At 40.5% G+C, this 20,935-nt stretch overlaps 1 protein-coding gene across 7 annotated transcripts in view; it reads right to left on the bottom strand.

Annotated features, from left to right (window-relative positions):
* The window catches only part of Calx (sodium/calcium exchanger 3), a 1,242,927-nt gene that overhangs the window by 926,533 nt on the left and 295,459 nt on the right, over positions 1–20,935 (bottom strand). The window lies entirely within an intron of this gene.

The raw sequence follows: 20,935 nt of genomic DNA, 5'->3' as shown, positions 1-20,935 counted from the left end.
CAACATCAACAACAGCAACAACAACATCAACAACTGCTACAACAGCAGCAACAAGAACAGCAGAATCTTCTGCACGAACTCCTCTCGCAACAGCGTCAACAACAAGAAATCGTGTCCCAGGCGTTGATCGGGATCCTGCAAGGTGTGCAGAAGCTTCAGGAGCGGCCGCAGGAATTCCCGATACGCCCAGTTCCATCCCCAGGTAGAAGGACTTCTCTACCTTCAGTCCCGGTTCCGGCAAGGAGGACCTCCATTCATTCAATTCCGGATCAATCAAGGTCTGACGCTATTTATGGGGGAGCACAGTGGTCCAAAAGCCCGAATTCCTGGTCAAAACTAATAACTCAAATATTTCTCAGTGAAAATTGCTAGTATTACTATACCTATAGTTTTTTGGCTTGCTGGTTTCGAAAATGAATGCAAAAATGCGAAATTCAAAATGGCGGCCCCAAAATGGCGGATATTTTCCACAAAAAATGGTACGAATTTTTGGAAATTCATAATACGAATGTTTTTTGGGTCGCTGATTCCGGAAAAAAAACAAAAATGCAGAATTCAAAATGGCGGACGTTAAATGGCGGATGTTTTTCGCGAAAAATGATACCAATTCGCTGAAATTCATACTAGTAATGTTTTTGGGGTCGCCGATTCCGAAAATGAATGCAAAAATGCGAAATTCAAAATGGCGGCCCCGAAATGGCGGAAATTTTTTACAAAAAATGGTACGAATTTTTAGAAATTCATAGTACGAATGTTTTTTGGGTCGCTGATTCCGAAAAAAAAACAAAAATGCAAAATTCAAAATGGCGGACGTTGAATGGCAGATGTTTTTCGCGAAAAATGATACCAATTCGCTGAAATTCATACTAGTAATGTTTTTGAGGTCGCCGATTCCGAAAACGGATGCAAAAATGCGAAATTAAAAATGGTGGACCGAAAATGGCGGAAATATTTCGTGAAAAATGGTACAACTTTGTTAAAAGTGATATTTGGTAAATTAATTTCTTTAATTCATACAGATTTTTTTCTTATAAAACAAAATAACATAATTTTTAAAGATACATATTAATCGCTATCTGAATTCTCATCATCAACGTCGTTTTGATGAATGACGTTGTCTGCGTCGCCCCGCTACACTAATCCCACGAGACGGGCCACGAGGCTCCGACCGAGTCGACAAAACACTGCTTCGAAGAATGCGTATTTTTGACCAATGGAGCAAAAAAGAGCAGGCGATGCCAACGGTTTCACATTCTCTATACTTTTTCACACTAGGAATCGTTGAGATCTCTGCAGGATCTCCGGGGATCATAACTAATTCTCTACAGATAGTAATGCAATTCAAAGAAATAGGTTATTTTGCAGCACTCGTATTGCATCATTAATATCATCGCCATAAATTCCGAAACTTGGTTCATTCACAAAATTTATGTAATTCACTTGCCTTGAGGAATAATATCCATTTTGGTTGACTCGATTTTGATGAAAATTGAAAAAACTACAGCCTTTTTTTTCGCGCGCTCGAAAGCGTGCACACACCACAGTCCCGCGCGAGTCTCGACAATGGTCACTTTCGAGGGTTTACCACAGGCCATGGAATGAATATGAACATCTGCCCTTTTGGATTTCAAAGCTCTAATGCTATCTATTGACAAATATGTGAAGCTTTACCTCGGATGATAACTTTCGGTTTTGGGGGTTTTGGCCAAGAATTCGGGCTTTCGGACCACTGTGGGGAGGCGAAATTCCCCCTGTTGCTAAAAATTTTCCACCTGTTCATGTCTCGCGACAAGCTCAGGTTAGCTCTTTTCCGCGATGCCACGATGTTCCGTCACGTGATATTTCGGAAGTAGTTGAGCCTCCTGTCGCGTCGTCTCATCCTAGCGTAGATATTCAGTCAGAGTTCTTGGCCTTTTTAAAATCGCGCGGAACTGTCAATGTTCTCCCTCCGCAGACTCAGAGCTCGTTCGGACTTAATCAGGTCCCTGTACCTGCCGCGAGTATTGTAGAGTTGCCCTCGAAACAAACGAATTTGAAGCCCGGTTCGTATGACGGTTCGTCTGCTTGGAGTCTATACGAACGTCAGTTTAACATGATTAGTAAGGTTAATGGTTGGAATCCGTCCCAGAAAGCAGCTGATTTGACAGCGTCTTTGTCTGGTCCGGCTTTGGTAGTTCTTGGATCGCTTTCAGATTCGGATTCTGAAAATTTCGACAGCATTTGTGCGGCTCTTAAACTCCGGTTTGGCGAAGAACATCTTTCCAAACTTTATTTTACTCAGTTTGAAAATAGACGTCAAGGGCCCAAGGAAGATTCAGCCCCTCTCGGAAATGACATCGAACGTCTCGCTCGACATTCCCTTACTGATTGTGCAGAAAAGGCTAGAGATCAGATAGCTCGGGCGAAATTCATTAATGCGATTCGGAATCCGGAGCTTCGGTATCATCTGAGGCTCGCAGCTCCAACTTCTCTACATGAAGCAATTATTAAAGGCTTAGAATTAGAAGCCATAAACGAGGCGGATTTAGGTTCGCGTCAACTTCATCGATTGAGCCAAGCTGAACCTTCAGAAAATTCTTCGTCCCGTCCTTCAGTCAATCAGCCTAGCTCAGATTCTCTTCCAGGAAGGAAAAATAGTGGTTTCTCTCGTTATGTTTAGAGAGAAGGCAAAAAGATATGGATCATCGACGTGGGATCCGCGAATTAGTGATGAGAACGAGTGTGAATGAAACGAAAGTGTTGTTGAGATGGAGAGAGATAATGATTACCGATAAACGAGACTTTTATTGGTTTCGATGTGGCGATACAGACCGTATCGCAAGAGAACGTTACAGAGAGTGAAGATTTTACAGAGCAAGAGAACACATAGATTATACCCATACATGATTTCGAGATAGTAGACAATACATGAGATACAGCTGATGGGTTTTGAGTCGCGACACGGGCAAGCGGCGAGATTTGACGCAGAGACGGCAAGTAAACATTGCACGCGAGTGTGCGTACATGTGCGAGGACGATTTTGAGTATCGCGAGACACACATTTAACTATTCGATACCTTGCCGAAACATACCGCCCGCTTCGCTATCGGTAACGATCGCGAAATTAGATTATGCCGCCCGCCGTGCGTTATTTATTCTTAGAGTCAATAATAGTCTTAAGAGGACACTGGAAGCACACACAATTTTACGATTGGACGTTTTAACACAGAGGATTTCGTTTTAACGGTCACAACGCGAACGAGACCGTCGGTTCCCGGATGCACTTCGATCACTTTCGCGAGGGGCCACACAGATGGAGGTAGATTTTCGTTTTTTACGAGAACGATGGATCCGATTTTGATGTTCCCGTGATGAGTCTGCCATTTCGAGAGGTTTTGGAAGGACTGAAGATACTCCGTATTCCACCGTTTCCAAAAATGCTCCAGCATTTGACGCGAGTGTTGCCAATGCGATAGCCGTTGAACTGGCACCTCGATGAGTGACGGCTCAGGAATTGTGTTCAATGCTGAGCCGACGAGAAAGTGTCCTGGAGTCAAGGCACTTGGATCCCGTGGATCGTCCGAGATAGCGCAAAGAGGTCGAGAATTAAGCGTGGCTTCTACTTGCGTGAGGAACGTCGCGAATTGCTCGAACGTTTGAGTAGCTTCTCCGATGACTCGTTTGAGGTGAAATTTGACTGATTTCACTCCGGCTTCCCATTTTCCGCCGAAATGAGGCGCGGAGGGAGGATTGAACCGCCACTGGGTTCCGTGTGATGCGAGGATGTTTGCGATTTCTGAGAACTCCTTTGACGATGCAGCAAGAAGACGGCGAAGTTCTGAGTCTGCGCCGACGAGATTCGTTCCACAATCGCTTGCGATTGAGGCACAAATTCCTCGTCGAGATGTGAAGCGTTTGTACGCCGCGATGAATGCCTCCGTCGTGTAGTCCGAAACTAGCTCGAGATGCACAGCCGAGGTCGTGAAGCAGATGAAGATAACGATATATCCCTTGCATGATTTCGCTCCTCTTCCGCGGGAGGCTCGAATCGAGAATGGACCAGCGTAGTCAACGCCAGAGTGAAGAAACGGCCTTGATTGCGTGACTCGAGACTGAGGGAGTTGGCCCATCTGTTGGCTGCTGAGGATAGCGCGATGACGCGCACAAGGAACGCAACGATGTATGAACATGAGGATCGGTACTCTTCCTCCCAGGATCCAGTACCGCTGTCGGATTGTAGCGAGAGTGAGTTGCGGACCTCCGTGGAGCGTCAACCGATGATGATGATCGATGATCAATGTGGAGAACGATGATTCGCGAGGCAAGATGAACGGGTGCTTTTCGTCATACGAAAGCAATGAGTGATTCAGTCGACCACCGACTCTGAGGAATCCGTTCGAATCGATGAACGGCGTGAGTCGCGATAGTGGATGACTTCGAGTGAGACTTGAGCTTGTCTCGATTTGGCGAATTTCTTCTGCAAAGTACGCCTGCTGGGTCACCTTGGTCCAAAACAGTTGGGCGTCGCTGAATTCGAGAGTAGAGATCGGTCCGACAGTGATAGACGTGTTTACGCGATTCGATGTCGTCTTCGCGAGGAACCGATTTGCTGCGCGTTTAGACAATGATGTGACTTTGAGGAGAGTCGATAGTTTTGAGTAGCGATCGACGAGATCCCAGATTTGTAGCGGCTTAGCAGTTTCGATGTGCGTCGACAGCCCTTTTCTTTCCTCGAGATGAATGTTTTCTTCCGGTCGCGGAGATAAGGATGGCCAATTGATAGAAGGCTTCGAGAGCCAGGATGGTCCGAAGGTCCAAATTTCTGATTTTTGGAGTTGCTCCGGAGATGCACCACGAGACGCAAGATCAGCGGGGTTTTCAGAACCCGAGATGTGATACCAACGAGCGCGCGCGAACTCTTGGATTTCCGTTACGCGATTACGAACGAATTCCTTCCACCGCGATGGGTGGCTTTTGATCCACGCGAGCGCGACTGTGGAATCCGTCCACAGATAAACCGGGCTGTTTTCGAAATTAAGAGTCTTTTCCACATGACACATCAACCGGACGAGAAGATTCGCAGCACAGAGTTCGAGACGAGGAATTGTCACCTTCTTTAGCGGCGCTACTTTAGTTTTCGCGCACACTAGTGAAACGCGCACTTCGTGAGTGTTGATATACGTTCGCGCGTAGATCACTGCGCCTAATGCACTTTGAGAGGCGTCCGCGAAACCGTGGATCTCTATCCCGAGAGATGCTGAACTTAACCCGATCCATCGTGGGATGGTGATAGCTGAGATGCCTTGAAGATCTTGTAGAAACTGGATCCATCGCGAGGACAATGAAGCTGAGAGCGGCTCGTCCCAGTCGAAACCGAGTGCCTACAATTCCTGCATAAAGATTTTGGCTCTGATCGTGATCGGCGAGAGCCATCCGAGAGGATCAAAGAGCTGCGCGGTTTGTGAGAGAACTTTTCGTTTCGTGAAATTGTCCCGAGTTTGATGAATTTGCGGAGAGAACGCGAACGCGTCGATGTCTGGTCTCCACGCAAGACCGAGAGCCTGAAAGAATGGACTTTGATCGAGATTCAGATGCATCGCGATCTCTTGATGGTTTTGAGAAATGTCAACGAGAGTTTCTGGGTGGCTTGAAGTCCACTTTTGAAGTTCAAAGCCGCCCGCCTTGAGCAATTGATTGAGTTCGTTGATTTTCTCGCGACCCTGATCAACGTCCTCTGCTCCTGAGAGGATGTCGTCGACGTACGTGTTCTCGAGAATGACGTGGCTCGCAAAGGGATACTGCTTACCTTCGTCCTGAACGAGTTGATGAAGAACACGGATCGCGAGATACGGAGCGCTTGCAAGACCGTAGTTACCGTAGTCAGTTGATATTCTTCAATCGGTAGCTCTGGTTCGTCCCTCCAGAGGATTTGCTGAAAATCTTGGTCATCATTGTGGACCAAAATTTGTCGGTACATCTTGACGATGTCTGATGAGAACGCGACTGGATATTGTCGCCAGCGTAATAGAACGTCCGCGAGGTCGGTTTGCACTTTTGGACCGACGAGAAGATTGTCATTGAGAGAGAGTCCGAGGTTGGTTCTTTGAGACCCGTTGAACACGACACGCAACTTTGTTGTAGAACTGCTGTCGCGAACTACACCGTGATGGGGAAGATAAAACACGCGGGAATTGTCTTCAGGTGTATTGATAGCGCGACGCATGTGCCCGAGTTCACGATATTCACGAAGGAAGCTCGAGTAAGCCTCCTTGAGTTTCGCCTCGCTACCGAACCGTTTCTCCAAACGAAGGAGCATTTGATGCGCGGGATTCCGCGAGTTGCCGAGCTCTACCGAATTGTCCTTGAGTGGCAGCCGAACTACGTAACGACCGGACGCAGTTCGAGAAACCGTTTTGCGAAAGTGTTGCTCACAACGCTCTTCTTCGGAAGTTAGTGCCAAAGGTTTCGACACTTCTTCCTGCTTCCAAAACTGCTGCACGACATCGAGCAGTTCGTGATCGAGGGAGCATTGGAAGCCTTGGACTGCGCCATACGAGGGGCTTGCTGCTTCCGCTGAAACGCAGCCGGAGAGGACCCAACCGAACTGAGTTTCTTGCGCGATTGGTGTTCCTGGTTCATTTTTTATGAAGTTTATAGTTGTAATAATGTTTATATCAATAGCTGGTATTCCACCTATATTTGGTTTTATTCCAAAGTTTTTTGTTTTTATTTTAATAGTAAATAATAAATTTTTTATTGAATGTTTAATGTTTATTATTTTTACATTAATTGTTTCATTTTATTATATAAATTTGATTTTACCTACTTTATTGTATTTAAAATTAATAATTAAATTGAATTTAAATAATTTTATATTTAATTTTTATTTTTTTATAATTATTTTATTTAATGTTTTTATAATATTAATAATTTATTTTATTTTATTATATTATATTTTAATATATCATTTTAAAAAATTTTGATAATTTTTATAATTTTAAATTTGCAATTGAATGTTACATATTTAACTATAAAATTAAGATTTTAAGTTAATTAAACTAATAACCTTCAAAGTTTTGTATAAAAATTTGTTTTTAAATCTTATTTTATTAATAATAGAATTAAACTATTTCTAAAGATTTCAAAAATCTTTGTGGTTATTACACTAAATAATATATATATATATATATTATAATTTTTATTTATTTTTATTAAAGTTTGATTTTGGTTTTTATATTAGTATTATTATTTTTTTGCATGATTTTTTTTAATTAATTAGAAATATTTTTTGCAGCATTTAATTTTAATAATTAAAGAAATTTATAATTATGAATAATATAAAAGTATAGACAAAAAAATTGTGCCAGCAGTAGCGGTTAAACGTTTTATACAAATTAATATTTTTAATTAATAAATTGTATTAATTTATTTATATTTAATTAAAAATAATTTTATGGTAAAATAAAATTTTTTGATTATATATATATATATATATATATATTGTAACGTTTCAGGCGTTACGTTAATAAAATATGGATCCGCGAGTTTACTTATTATCAAATTGAAAGAAATCAAAAGCGTGAATAGAATATCGTGAAAAATGCTTTTAATGCAAGATACGTGTTTCTCATTTAAAGTCTGAAACAAGACTGTTTTTACAATAATATCGGTTGGCGCAGCAACCTTATTCTTTTTAAAGACATAAGAGGTTTATAAACGTCTTTTATCTATGCTGACTACTGGATCATTAAAGAGGGGGCAAAACGGGTGATTTCACCCTTTGTAACACTACTCCCCCCCGAGGAAAAGAGTCGTCCCGACTCGGAAAAGATAAAACAATTATAAAAGTATTCTAGTAGTCAGTGCTCAAAGGTGAGTTGGAGCTGTGGCTCTAAAAATTTAAGAACTCCCTTTTTTACTATCTGGCATTTGCCCACAGTCTCAAGGTAAACCACAGAAAACCTTGAGCAGATAGTTGAGCGTTAAATAATCTCAAAAATTTATGTGCCATGTTTTATAAAGGTTAGTGTTATCAAGTGTTATGTGGAAATTCAATCTTCTTCATGAAGGACCAAATAAGATAAAACAGACTTCTCTTCATAGGAAATAAGGAAATAGTGGGGTGACTGAATCCAGAGCTTCTTCTGAGACAGCACACCCTAGAGTTTGGAGAACAAATGTGAGTGATGGTATAACAATTCAAATTCACTAAGTGAATTTGGGAGAATACTTGAATAAAATAAATTGAATATGTATTCAAAAGAAAAGAAACGATCTTATCTGAATTATTTCTGCGTCCTTCTTCAAAATAAAACCACCAGTCATCCTCAGGAATCGGGGAAAAATTGGATGGGAAAAGGCTGTGTCAAGTAACCTGAAAAAGTACTCACAAAAACTGACACTTAAGGTTAATAAAATGTGAAAATCAAGCAATCGCTCATCGACCTTGAAAAATAACCGTGGCTCTTTTCACATTATTCCTTATACCAAAGCCTGTCCGATACAAAACTCGATGCCAGAGAAGAAGTTTCTAGAAAGAAACAACCGAAGAAAACAAATCTCAAATTGATTAGCAACGCAGAAATAACAAATCATTATAAGAAAAGTAGTCGTTAAAGACAGTTCTTTTTCATTATTAAAAAAAAAATATATTCAAAAAAAAAAAAAAAAAATGGATACAAAAGAGCACACTTCCATAAATGCGGCAATGTTGGCAAAAGTATTCCTTTTCGAAAATCTAGAAGAACTCAGCGAAATAGAAAGTTCAAATTATTTTAACTCTCTATGGAGAGAGATGTCCTGCGGCCAACTAAACGCAGTTTCTGAAAAAGGAAAAAACGGCTACCTATGCCAAAGCTGCTTTGAGTCACAGTGAGTACATCATATCGAGTAACACAAATAAATTATAAGAAAATAATTTTTGTTTTAATCATTTCTTTTTAGCTCTAAACCCGAATTTCTTCCACACGAAGTCTCCCTTCATCTAACCTTTCTCAAAGAAAAAGCGCTATGTCGCTTATGCAAACAAAGTCTTTATGACATAGTAAAAAAAACGGAAGGATGCGAGGGATGTGACAATGTAAAGGAAGAAATGAAGAAAATTTTAAATATTACTCGTCATTTCCCGTTAATGTAGTTTAATTTCAAAAATTAAGTTTTAGTTATTATAGTTTTTTTTGTTGACCAAATTTTTTTTTTTTAAGAATAAAATTCTTTCAATATTAAATTCAAAGGTTTAAGGGCGTTGCCTAGCTAGAAAGCGCGGGCTACTCCGCTTCCCGCGTTAACCGTGGCGAGAGAGAGAGTAAGAAACAATTGAGACGGAGCAACCGAGCTGTCGCCGGAGTGGGGCGGGTGACGCGGCTAGCCTCTTCCACCCCTCACGGGCATTCGGATTCAAATACTTTTAAACAGCCCAGTGTGCCGCGCTCGGCACGACGCAGTACCTGATGAATAATAGAAAAAAAAGAGACTCCTTTCAGATTACACTTGAAAAATTTACTAGTAATACAGAATTTAATAAGGAACCCAAAACCATTTTTTTTATAATTCAAAAACTTATCATTAATGAGGTAAAAATCGTCGAACATTTGAATTGTTTATAAAAATTGGGATTTGCAATAATGTTCAACATAACATTTTTTTTATGAAAGCTTATTCGTTCACCTTCCGAATGCACTGTAAATGATGTCTTTACGTCGAATAGAACCGGATATATGCGCGCTCCTTTTGCATCAAAATTGAATGATTGTCTGGTAACTTTCGAAAACAAACATAATTCGGACGAACACCAAAATGCGTATCGATTCTTTTTATCTTTATTTCATGTGAAAAGAAGTATGAATAGATTGAAAAAATACGAGGTCATTTTTTGATTGACGTGACGTAGAATTCCCCGTACGTATGATGATATAGATATACATTCTTAATATTTCAACAAAAATTATATTCACCGGCATCCGTATTTCTACGCAATGCGATCACGGGACTGGTAATAATCTAATAGCCGGTATTCATAGTCAGGTTCGATTTGTCGGACTGTCTTGAGTCAGCTCAAAGCATAAGCTTGATCGGCTGAGAGCTGTTCCTAATACAGTTTCGAAAATAATACGGAACTATTTATGAATACCGACCAGACGTCGTCACAGGTAATTTTAAATTGAAAATTGCAACGAATAGCTGTTAGCAAATTCATGATATAACAACGAATATATCATCAATCTCCCAGGTGGAGGTCGCTATCAAACAGAGACCCACCTAACCCGTCCCTACCTCCCAACCATGATCGGGTTTGCACCAAACAAATAAAAAATGATAAAAAATAATATAAAATGATGAAAGTGAAATTAAACTCGTTTAAACTTAATGAACATAATCACGAAATCTTTATGAAAAGTATCTCATAGAAATTAAATTGAAACAGTATAAGTGAAACATGACAGTAATCTCGATCGAGAAAATTGATATCATAACAAGGCATCGAGCATTGTATACATTATATGGCTAAATAAATTCTATAGAAAGCGCAACCTATGGAAAGTAGTACGTCACGAGTGCAGGTCACAGATAGTAATGAAAAAATAAGCTACAGAATATTTACATAATATATAGGTATATACGCAGTTTGGTCAGACTGCAAAAAGTATTCCTAGAATGAATAATCAGATATATAATTATAACGATATGACTAGCAAATTTTTGGCACAGTAATACACATAACTAACTAAACATAAATCACAGAAATATTGCACGTAAGGTATATACAAAGCTATTATATTTATGAACATATGTACATATATTTATATCACAGTTTTTTATCGTCTGTCGGTCGGGAATTTACTTTTTCTTACGCGCGGCCTTCTGGGCTTCGATGATTTGAGGGGGTTCGCGGATTGAGAGTTGTCGGGCGCGTCTAGAATCTACGATCTCGGGTAATAAACAAAAGTGAAAGAAATCTGCTAATTTATTCTCCATTTTTTCGGTCCAGAATTTATCGTCACGTTTTATTTTATCAAAAATCAATCCCTTTGGCGTCCAAACTATAAAATAGCACCACTTCCTATTTGTAATGTGTAGAAGACCTTGGACCTGATACATGTAATTATGAGAAAGATCTAACTTTGGTTTTCCATCGATTATTTTCATGAATTTAATTTTCTTTGACTCTATGCCCTCCATTGGAGTCAACTCTTTTGCCGATGCTGGGCACTTGACTTCTACGACCGCGTCTTTACCTATAAGCCCATCCGGCGATGCCGCAAGGAAGGGTAACGCCTTGTCCACCACTAGACCACTGCTATCAACAGTAACAGAATGTTCGGCAGCGAACTGACCTATTGCTATGGGCTCTTTTTCTGTGCCCCACCTTGTATTTGAATTTCCATGGAAATCGCCGTAGCGGATGCGTTCTACTAATTTAGCACAAGATGTTCGTGGCCTTCGCTTACAAATTTCACCGAAAATTGAGGCAGTCAAACGCTTTCTTCTCTGTTCGTACCATGCGATTGACGAACTCTGCCCCATTGTTTGTCGCTCGATTTCCAATAGGTCCTCCGAATACAAGCTCTGCACGAATGTCCTTTGAGCAGACGCCAATTCATCCACCGACATGTCTGATTGCCGTGGACAAGCAGCATCTGGGCCATAGTCGGCGTCAGCGATCTGGGTCACGAAAGTTTTTTTGCTACCCTTAAAACCCTTTTTTCTAATTTTTATTGACCCCGTCTTATTTTCGCAATATTTTTTCGTGAATTTACCCACCCTTCCTGTCAATTTTTCCTGCACTAATACATGAAATTGTCCACCGGCATTCATTCTCATTACGGCAGAATCGCACCGAGCTCCATATGAATCGCGCAGGGCAAAGTTGACTCTTTTGCCACCTATAGCCTTGGCAACGTGTGAGTTGTATAACTCAGCTACGTTGTTATCCACGTCCCATATGAGGCTCGATGCATGCTCAATGAGTCGATACATTGCCGATTGAATCTCTTGGAAGACACCAGTCAATTTCATATCCTCGACCAGGTTAACTTCCCCTGGTTTGGGGTTACCGTCACAGAAGTAACCTCTCTCCGCACATGATCCATGTTCCCCGAAAACATGGTTCGGACTGTTTTTAATATCTTTGCGCAAATCCTCGACTCGAACGTAAAGTGGCTGATCAACTTGCCCTTTCCTGTAGCGAATTGCGGAAGTTACGGCATATCGTAGTCGCCTCAAGTTTTTGCGCAAATTATTACGTAGGATCACAGTACCAACCTTACGGTTGGTACAGAGATCCCGAAGTCGAGTTCCATAGACGCGGAGAACATGGTTGCGGCATTCAATTTTTTTGACAAGTGCTTCCGGTCCATACGGAAGCGCATCGATAAGTTTTCGGTGAACACTACTATCCCCATCCCCAATTAATTTATCGTATTTAATACCGTGCATTTCTACGCTACACTTAAAACCCTCGACGATAATGTCTGACTCCATCGCGGTACTAGAACCCGTCCAATTTTTCACACATTTATGTTCGCCTACAGATGCCTCGGTATCACCCCGCTTCCTATCACACGTTGAACAATATTTATTTCTTACCCCAATGAATAAAACTTTTCTGGTTTTGAATCCCACTATTACTGCTACACCTGATAGAGAGTCATATTTTGTCCTATACGATCTTTTTGCCCAAGACCCATCGGCGACAACCGCTATGCAAGGGTACCCGTCCTCGTCAACGTCACCCGCCTCACGGGCCAACCTAGCTTCTTCCCTACCTGCCTCTAGCATTTGCTCCCGTGAAATGTCGTGATACGTATCGCTAACTATCCTATGAAATTTTTTCCAAGTCTCTTTAGCCATACATGGCATATCTACCGATGCACTAATCTCTGCGAGTTGAGAAAAACCACCACCTGTGGACACTACACCGGATACTATAGCTGCATTGACGCTTGAGGAACCTGAACTAGAATTCTCTGACGTTATTGATTTGACTAAATTACACATACTACATTTGAAGGTGATGGTGGTAATGAATCCTGTCCGGCTTTCGGATATTGGACACATGTCTGCAAAAGTACAATCAAAAGGGGAGTGACGACCAATTTTTGTAATGCTATCTAAAAAATGCCTAATGTCTACTATTCTTCTCCCAGTCAACTCCAATGGGGGACTTGGTTCGGCCTTGGCATTACCGACTACAAGCAAATTTGAATTCATGTCTTCGACAACATTACTTTCGGTCGCAGGCTGGATACTCACGAAATCCTCCGCGGTGTTGCACTCAGTCGTCTCGTCGTCGTTTCTCGCGTACTGTATCGGAGATTCAGGCATTGTCTCCGAGCAAAACAAATCGGTATCCTGAAATTCGTCGGCAAGTACGACCTCATTAAACGGAGCAACATCTTCTGTTACCTCTTCCGCTGAAGTCATTACTTCGCGAACCATTTCTCCGTCGTTTTGTTGGCTCGCAGCAATTCTACACGTAAAAAAATTTGGCAATGCATGGACGCGAGAAAAAAATTTTAGCAATAAATTATAATGACCACAAATATAATCAGTAACCAAAATGACCAGGTCCCAGGAGACAGTGGATCGAAGAATGCCCAAATTTGCCGCGCAACGATAATTAGGGAATAGCAGATCAGGAATACTTTCACAGTATCACTGTTATATAATATATATATAGTAAATCTTATCGTCTTGTCATTTTTTTTTTTTTTTCATTTAGTGGCACTTGTCGGGTCTTTTTAAAACAAGCACAAGAAAATACAAGTCGAGCCATATCAATGTTGTAATGGCAATATCGAAATGGGCCCGCCAAGTATCACGCACTGCAATTTTTTTTTTCTTCTCAATTTCAATTTTGGTTTCAATTTTTTTTTTTGTCATCATCAGTTATAGTATATCAAAATCATCATTGGTGTCTAAATAAATTATACTTGGCAGTAGTATCTGATTTGATAACAGTTTTGTGGGGTGGCTGTTTTGTAGGTAATGTATGCATGTATAATTACCCCAGAAGTACGTCAAGTTTATTTCTAAAAACAAAACGCGCGTATTTTAGTGGCCTAATACGTACGCGCCGTATTTACTTTGTATGGAAAATTCTGCCAGATACATTGTAATTTTACATCTCTAGATACCAGGTTCGATTCCTGGCTCTGTCGTTAATTTTTCGAAATCACCAGTTTTTCAAATTCATATCTCCCAACAATGAATTTTCTCGTAACTAATGATACTGCACATCCGCATATCATTTATTTAACCGCTTTGACCGTCTTGCGTGTGCTTCCCATCGGAAGCGTAAGATTCCAACATGTAAACATTAGACGGGGCCAAAAAAATTGACTATTTTTTTTTTTGAAAAATATATTGAGAATATCATTCAGTATGGCAAAAAAAAAATTTCATGAAATTTTAAGCCCTTAATATTAACATTAAGAGGTCTATCATCGCTATTTTTGATTTTTAGTAATAATTTGATGTTTTACGTCAGAACTGTCGAAATATTGAAGTGAAAAAATTTATGTTCACTTATCCCTTTATAAAATTAAATTCCCTACAAAAAAGGTCTGATTATAGATTTTTGTCAGACAAGCCGTTTCCGAGTAATTAAGCTTAATAAATTGATATAATTTCTCGATTTGACTTTTTTAATTTGGAATTTCGTGACTAACGAATCAATGAATGTATAAAAAAGATCATGACAGATTCTTAAAGGAAATTGATTGTTCTACAAAAAAGATCTCTTAATATTTTTGCCTCAATTTAATTTTTCAAAAGTTATTCTCAATTAAAGTTAATATTAAGGGCTTAAAATTTCATGAAATTTTTTTTTTGCCATACTGAATGATATTCTCAATATATTTTTCAAAAAAAAAAAATAGTTAATTTTTTTGGCCCAGTCTAGTAAACATTCATCTTCATACATTCTTAGATCGGGTGCTCAAGAAACGAAAACTTTCTATTTATTGTAATTTTACCTTGGATACTTGGGTAGTCACAATAAGTGATCAGAATATTCCTTATGATCGACAAAGTGTAAACACTAATGCAAATAGCCGAATAGTGATTTCGATCATTTAACCTGAACACGTAACAAATTGATGACACATTTTAGCGACTAATGCAAACCGGGCTAGTACCACACGTCACAACGCATTCTAGTTTATGTTTTCATACGTATAAAAAAACTTGAGAATGAATTTGTACTGCTATTATGAACAGCAATATCGGCTCTTGAAAGTACTTTCTTAGATCAAAGCCCTGCGATTGTTCGTACTCATGTGATTGAATCTCGAAGTCAGAGAGGGTGCGACATCAATCATATAAATAATTCAATTTACCTCATTTTTTCCCGAAATTTAGCCAAACTCTTTATGCCGGGTACTTTCTTCTTCTTCACAGACAGATTCCTTCTCTTCTTAGCCATCGCGGGAATAAATACTGACTCGAAATAATAAAAAACACGGTAGAAAAACACAAGCAAAAATAAAAGCGCGGAACACTATCCACGTGCCGAGCGATGAGGATTCGAACGAGGGGAATTGTAGTGGGGGGGTTTGAGTCTACTCTCTTCGCCTGTAATTCGCATGGTCGCCGGCCAACGCGGTCGTGGCGCTAGCAGCCGCCCGCCTTTGGCGCGAAAAATTTGCTGTTTTATGCTTCGTGATTTTCCTTCTCATTTCTTCATTTTTGAAGATAATTAGGTTCTTAGGGAGTCATTTTGAAGATAAAGAATGGATCTGTGTCGCCGTTTTCGCCGAATTTCGAAAAAAAATTCACTGTCCGCTGTGTCTCACTTCAAAGATAACGTACTTTCAAGTACGTTTTTCGCAAATCTGAGAGCGAAATCGAAAATTCGGCAAAAACGGCGACACAGATCTATTCTTTATCTTCAAAATGACCCCCTAAGAACCTAATTATCTTCAAAAATGAGGAAATGAGAAGGAAAATCGTGAGTCTCTGTTCGCGCGCGCTCGTCGAGGCATAGGCAACGCCCTTAACTTTGTCCGTGTGTCACTGCAAGACAGAAATTAGAATAAACTTGGTCGGCTGTGGATTCTGCATTGATAACCAAAACAGGAGCCGACAAAGAAGAAAAGGTTTGTTTTACTAGCCAATCTTCATGAACCTCATGAATAGTTCTGAGTAGCTCTAAAGAAATACTCGATTCTTCCTCACGAGAACGGAAACTAACTCGAGCAAAAGAAGTTTCTGGGGAAACTCGCAAATAAACAATCAAATCTACTCTGAGCTCAGACGAGCGAATGAGAAGATCAAAATTTTTTGTCAATAAATGAGATTCGAAGTCGCGAAAATTACCTAACCTTCGACGAGCTTCTACAAAACAATTGCTACTGAATATCGATCTTTCCATCACCTTTACGGGCAATAAAGTCGTCTGCAGATGTCTGTCTAACATAACCATTTGAGCGAAATGCTGAAAATAATAGCAATAACGATCTGGGTTCTGATACATCAAATCTGAAAGATTAATTCCAGCTACATTTCGATATTCTTCAAGAGGTTCTAAAAGTGTACAGACCTGGCGATCTGCTAAAAACCTCTTGGTGAAAGTTGTTTTTCCGCATCCGATATTTCCTTCTATAATAATCGTAGGCGGTCGAGTTTTACTCAAATGAATTCCGAAAGGTAAATTCTTCTCCCAATCGATGACCGACTGTAAAGAAGGCCAAATCGATCACAGTCGTCAAGGGTGTTCGTTTGAAGATCTAACCTCGAAGGATGCCCCTAGTCTTGGAGAAATTGTTCCAGGTTGATCCTCTTCAAAAGGAGCAAGACGATCCAAGTGAACCACTTTCTGACGCGAATGAGGAGATCTTCGGATTCTATAAACAACATCATTTATCCGGTTAACCACTAAGTAAGGGCCTTCCCAATTTCTTTGTAGCTTTGGACATCGTCCTTTCTGTCTTCGAGGTTGAAAGAGCCAGACAGAATCTCCAGGATTAAATTTTAAATCTCTGGCTCGAATATCATAACGAGTTTTTAATTTATCTGAAGCCATAGAAATTCTATTCCTAGCAAAGTGATGAATTTCTTCTAAACGTTGTTGTAATAAAAAGGCATAATCTGTTTGATGCTGACTTTGCACAGGAACAGGGCCTTTCTCTAAGTCTGACGGAAGTCGAAGATTTCTTCGAGTGAGCATGAGGGCTGGCGTCTGCTTCGTCGTCTCATGAATCGCAGATCTGTAAGATAAGAGGAAGAAAGGGATCCAGGAGTCCCAGTCTCTCTGATTCTGTTCTACGTAGGACGACAAATATTGTAGCAAAGTCCGATTCAGACGCTCTATCATGCCGTCAGATTGCGGATGCAAAGGAGTTGTACGAGTTTTTCTAACCCCTAAAATCTGAGTAACCTCTTTCATTAAGGTTGACTCAAAATTTCGGCCTTGATCAGTATGAAGTTCTAGAGGAACTCCGTGTCTACAAATAAATTCTTTAACGAATGCCTGTGCTACAGTAGAGGCTTCTTGATCAGCGAGAGGGACCACTTCAGGCCACTTAGTAAAATAATCAGCAATAACCAAAGCATATTTATTTCCAGAATGGGTTATCGAGAGAGGTCCAAGAATATCCATTGCTATCCTTTCAAATGGAGCTCCCACGTTGTCAATTTGAAGAGAGCTTTGTCCCTTTGCTCGAGGTCCTTTCTTTGCCGTGCAGATTCGACATCTTCGACACCAATCTTCAACGTCCATCCGGCAACGGGGCCAAAAGTAGAAGTTGCGAATTCTGCCCAGAGTTTTATTTGACGCGAAGTGTCCGCCTGCAGGAGAATCATGATAAAGAGCAAGAATCTCTGGAACTCGTGACCTGGGAACCAAAAGTTGCCACCTGATTTCTTTCAAGTCTGCAGATTCCCATTTTCGGTATAAAATTCCATCAATTAAAAGAATAGAGTCCCATTGAGCCCAATAAATTTTCAAATCTGGCTCGGCTAAAGATATATCCTGCCAGTCCGGGCGAGTTTCTGCTTCTTTCCAAGACTTCACTTGATTCAAAGTATCGTCCTCTTGTTGCGATTTTCTCCATTCCTCCTGGTTATTTTCGAAAGAAATCTTCCGTATTATAAGAGAGGGGTCACGATTTTTCTCTAATCGTGCACACTGTTTACACTCTGGCATTTCCTCGCAGGGTCTTCGAGAGAGAGCATCGGCGTTTCCATGATGAATTCCTGCTCGATGACGAATATCAAAATCGTACTGACCGAGCCTTTCTAACCATCTAGCTACCTGACCTTCGGGAGATTCAAACGAAAGTAATCACCTGAGAGAAGCATGATCTGTACGTATCAAAAATCTCCTGCCGTACAAATAATGGTGAAAATGTACTACGGTCTTAACAACAGCTAAAAGCTCTCTACGAATGACACAATAATTCCTCTCGGTTTTACTCAAAACTCTGCTGAAATAGCTTATCACTCTCTCTTGACCTCCCTGAATTTGTGACAGAACCCCGCCTATTCCTAAAAGAGATGCATCAGTATCTAAAATAAAAGGAATTTCGACCTCTGGATAAGCTAAAATCGGCGAAGAAATAAGATTTTCCTTTAATTTCTCGAAAGCCTCTTCGCATTCCGGGGTCCAGTCAAAAGGAATCTTGATTTCGGTCAAATGATGGAGAGGTTTAGCTATACTAGCGAAACCTTTTACAAATCTTCTGTAATACGTACAAAGGCCTAAAAAGCTTTGAATTTGTTCTTTATTCTTAGGTGTCGGCCAAGAAGAAACCTTCTCTATTTTGGATGGGTCGGTCTTCACACCTTGTGCTGAAACGATATGTCCGAGGAAGCCTACTTCTTTCTGGAACAGATGGCATTTTTTCGGGCTCATTTTCAGACCTGCTTGCTTCAGCCTAGCGAAAACTTGTCTGAGATTTTGAACTTCTTCTTCAAAGTTCTTGCCAAAGACGATTATATCGTCTAAATAAACGAGGCATATTTTGCCAGTGAGCCCATGGAGAACAGCCTCCATCATTCGATCAAAGGTAGCCGGGGCATTACTCAAACCAAACGGCATAACCTTGAACTGCCATAATCCTCCTAAGCCCGTAACAAAAGCTGTTTTTTCTTTATCTAGAGGATCCATTTCGACCTGCCAGTATCCGCTCTGAAGATCTATGGTGCTGAACCAAGTTGCTCCAGCTATCAGGTCGAGTGTCTCGTCGATTCTGGGTAGAGGGTAAGAATCTTTCTTCGTTATATCGTTCAGCTTTCTGTAATCGATACAAAATCGTTTGGATCCGTCCTTTTTATTAACAAGGACGATTGGTGAGGCCCAGGGACTAGACGATGGTTCAATAACATCGTTCTTTAGCATGTCTTCCACAAGCTTCTTCACCTCTTCTCGGGCGTTGAGAGCGAGTCTTCGAGGAGCTTGTTTTGTTGGTGAACTCTCTCCGACGTTGATCTTGTACTTGACAGAAGTACATCGGCCCTTATCACCACTATCTTTGGCGAAAGAATCTATAAATTCTAGCCAAAGAGATTTAAATGATTCTACCTGAGCTGAATTTAACGAAATCGAAGATTTCTCAACAAGGCTCTGTAAATGTAAAGGAAAATGTTGTTGCAAATCTTCCTCCGAAAGTTCTATTTCTCGAATTCTAGGAGGAGTCCAGTAAATTCCATTTCTATTTGTACAAAGAGTTATTTCGCGATTGTTTGAAGCTAGTGAATTTCTCTTAGTCGAGATAACACAATTATGAGCTGTAAGAAAGTCTATTCCCAAAATACCTTCATCCTCTATATCTGCTATAAAAACCTTATGTGGAGAGTCAATACACCCAAAAAGGTTAATTTGGACAGTAACCTGTCTCAAAACCGGGGTCGTCTCTCCAGTAGCTGTTCGCAGAGAAAAAGAGGGAACAATCTGGTCATCGGATTTAAAGAGATCCGATCGAACTACGGTTACTTCCGCGCCCGTGTCTATTACCCACAGACAATCGACGCCATTTACAGTACCGCGCGCATAAAGACCAGACTGTCGTAGACTTTTAATTAAAAACTGTTCTCTAAGAGGGCTTTCACTACCAACAATCTGCGATGATTTTCGCCCTGACAAATCATCTGAAATTAGTTTTTTGGGTGAGTTCCTGATGAAGAACTCGATTGAGGATTTGCTTCCCCTATTTCTATATTTTTCTTACGCCAATTATAAGAATTTGGATTCAAGCCTTGCATCGGTTCTCTACTATTCTTTTTAAGTGAAAAGCAATGATTAGCATCATGTCCTATTTTATGACAAAATAAACAGGTCAAGCCGGTTTGACTCGTCATGACCGCGTTCTTATTTACACGCTTGTTTTGTTGGTTTTGAAAAGAACCTCGATTTCTTGGTTTAAAATTATTATTGTTATTTTTATTTCTATAATTCTGAGGTTTTGACTCCTCCGAGTGTTCAAAACTTCGTCTTTTTGAGGTGTTTTCGGATACCTCAATCCGACGAAGCTTGTTCGGCCCAAAATATTGTCTCCTCATTGCCTCCACCTCGAGAGCTTTGGCCGTTGCCTCCCGCAGCGAAGTGAGGCCCGACGTTCCAACGGCCATTTTAATCTCTGGATCATTAATCGCATTCAAGAAAGCTTGTGTTGCTAATAAATTACGAGACGGCTCGTGATCTGGCAAAGCTATACGAGAAAGCCGTTCGATATCTTGACTAAGAGACGCGAGGTCTTCGTCTCGTCCTTGTCTTCTTGTCTGTAATTGTGCCGTGTACAGTTTCGTCAAGTGGTCATTTCCATATCTCAATTTGAGTGCAGAACTAAGTTTCTCATAATCGGAAATTTCTTCCTCAGACAATGCCGTTAAAACATTCAAAGCCGGCGTTCGAAGACAAGAGGCAAGACTGTGGGCCCTCATGGCGGAGTCCCACTGGTTATGTTTAGCAATCGTATTAAACTGACGTTCATAATCTGACCATGGAATCTTTCCGTCA

This window comes from Neodiprion pinetum, chromosome 5 (genome assembly GCF_021155775.2).
Source record: "Neodiprion pinetum isolate iyNeoPine1 chromosome 5, iyNeoPine1.2, whole genome shotgun sequence".
In the NCBI taxonomy this organism is placed as follows: Eukaryota; Metazoa; Arthropoda; class Insecta; order Hymenoptera; family Diprionidae; genus Neodiprion; species Neodiprion pinetum.
This window is presented reverse-complemented; position numbering and strand designations above follow the sequence as displayed.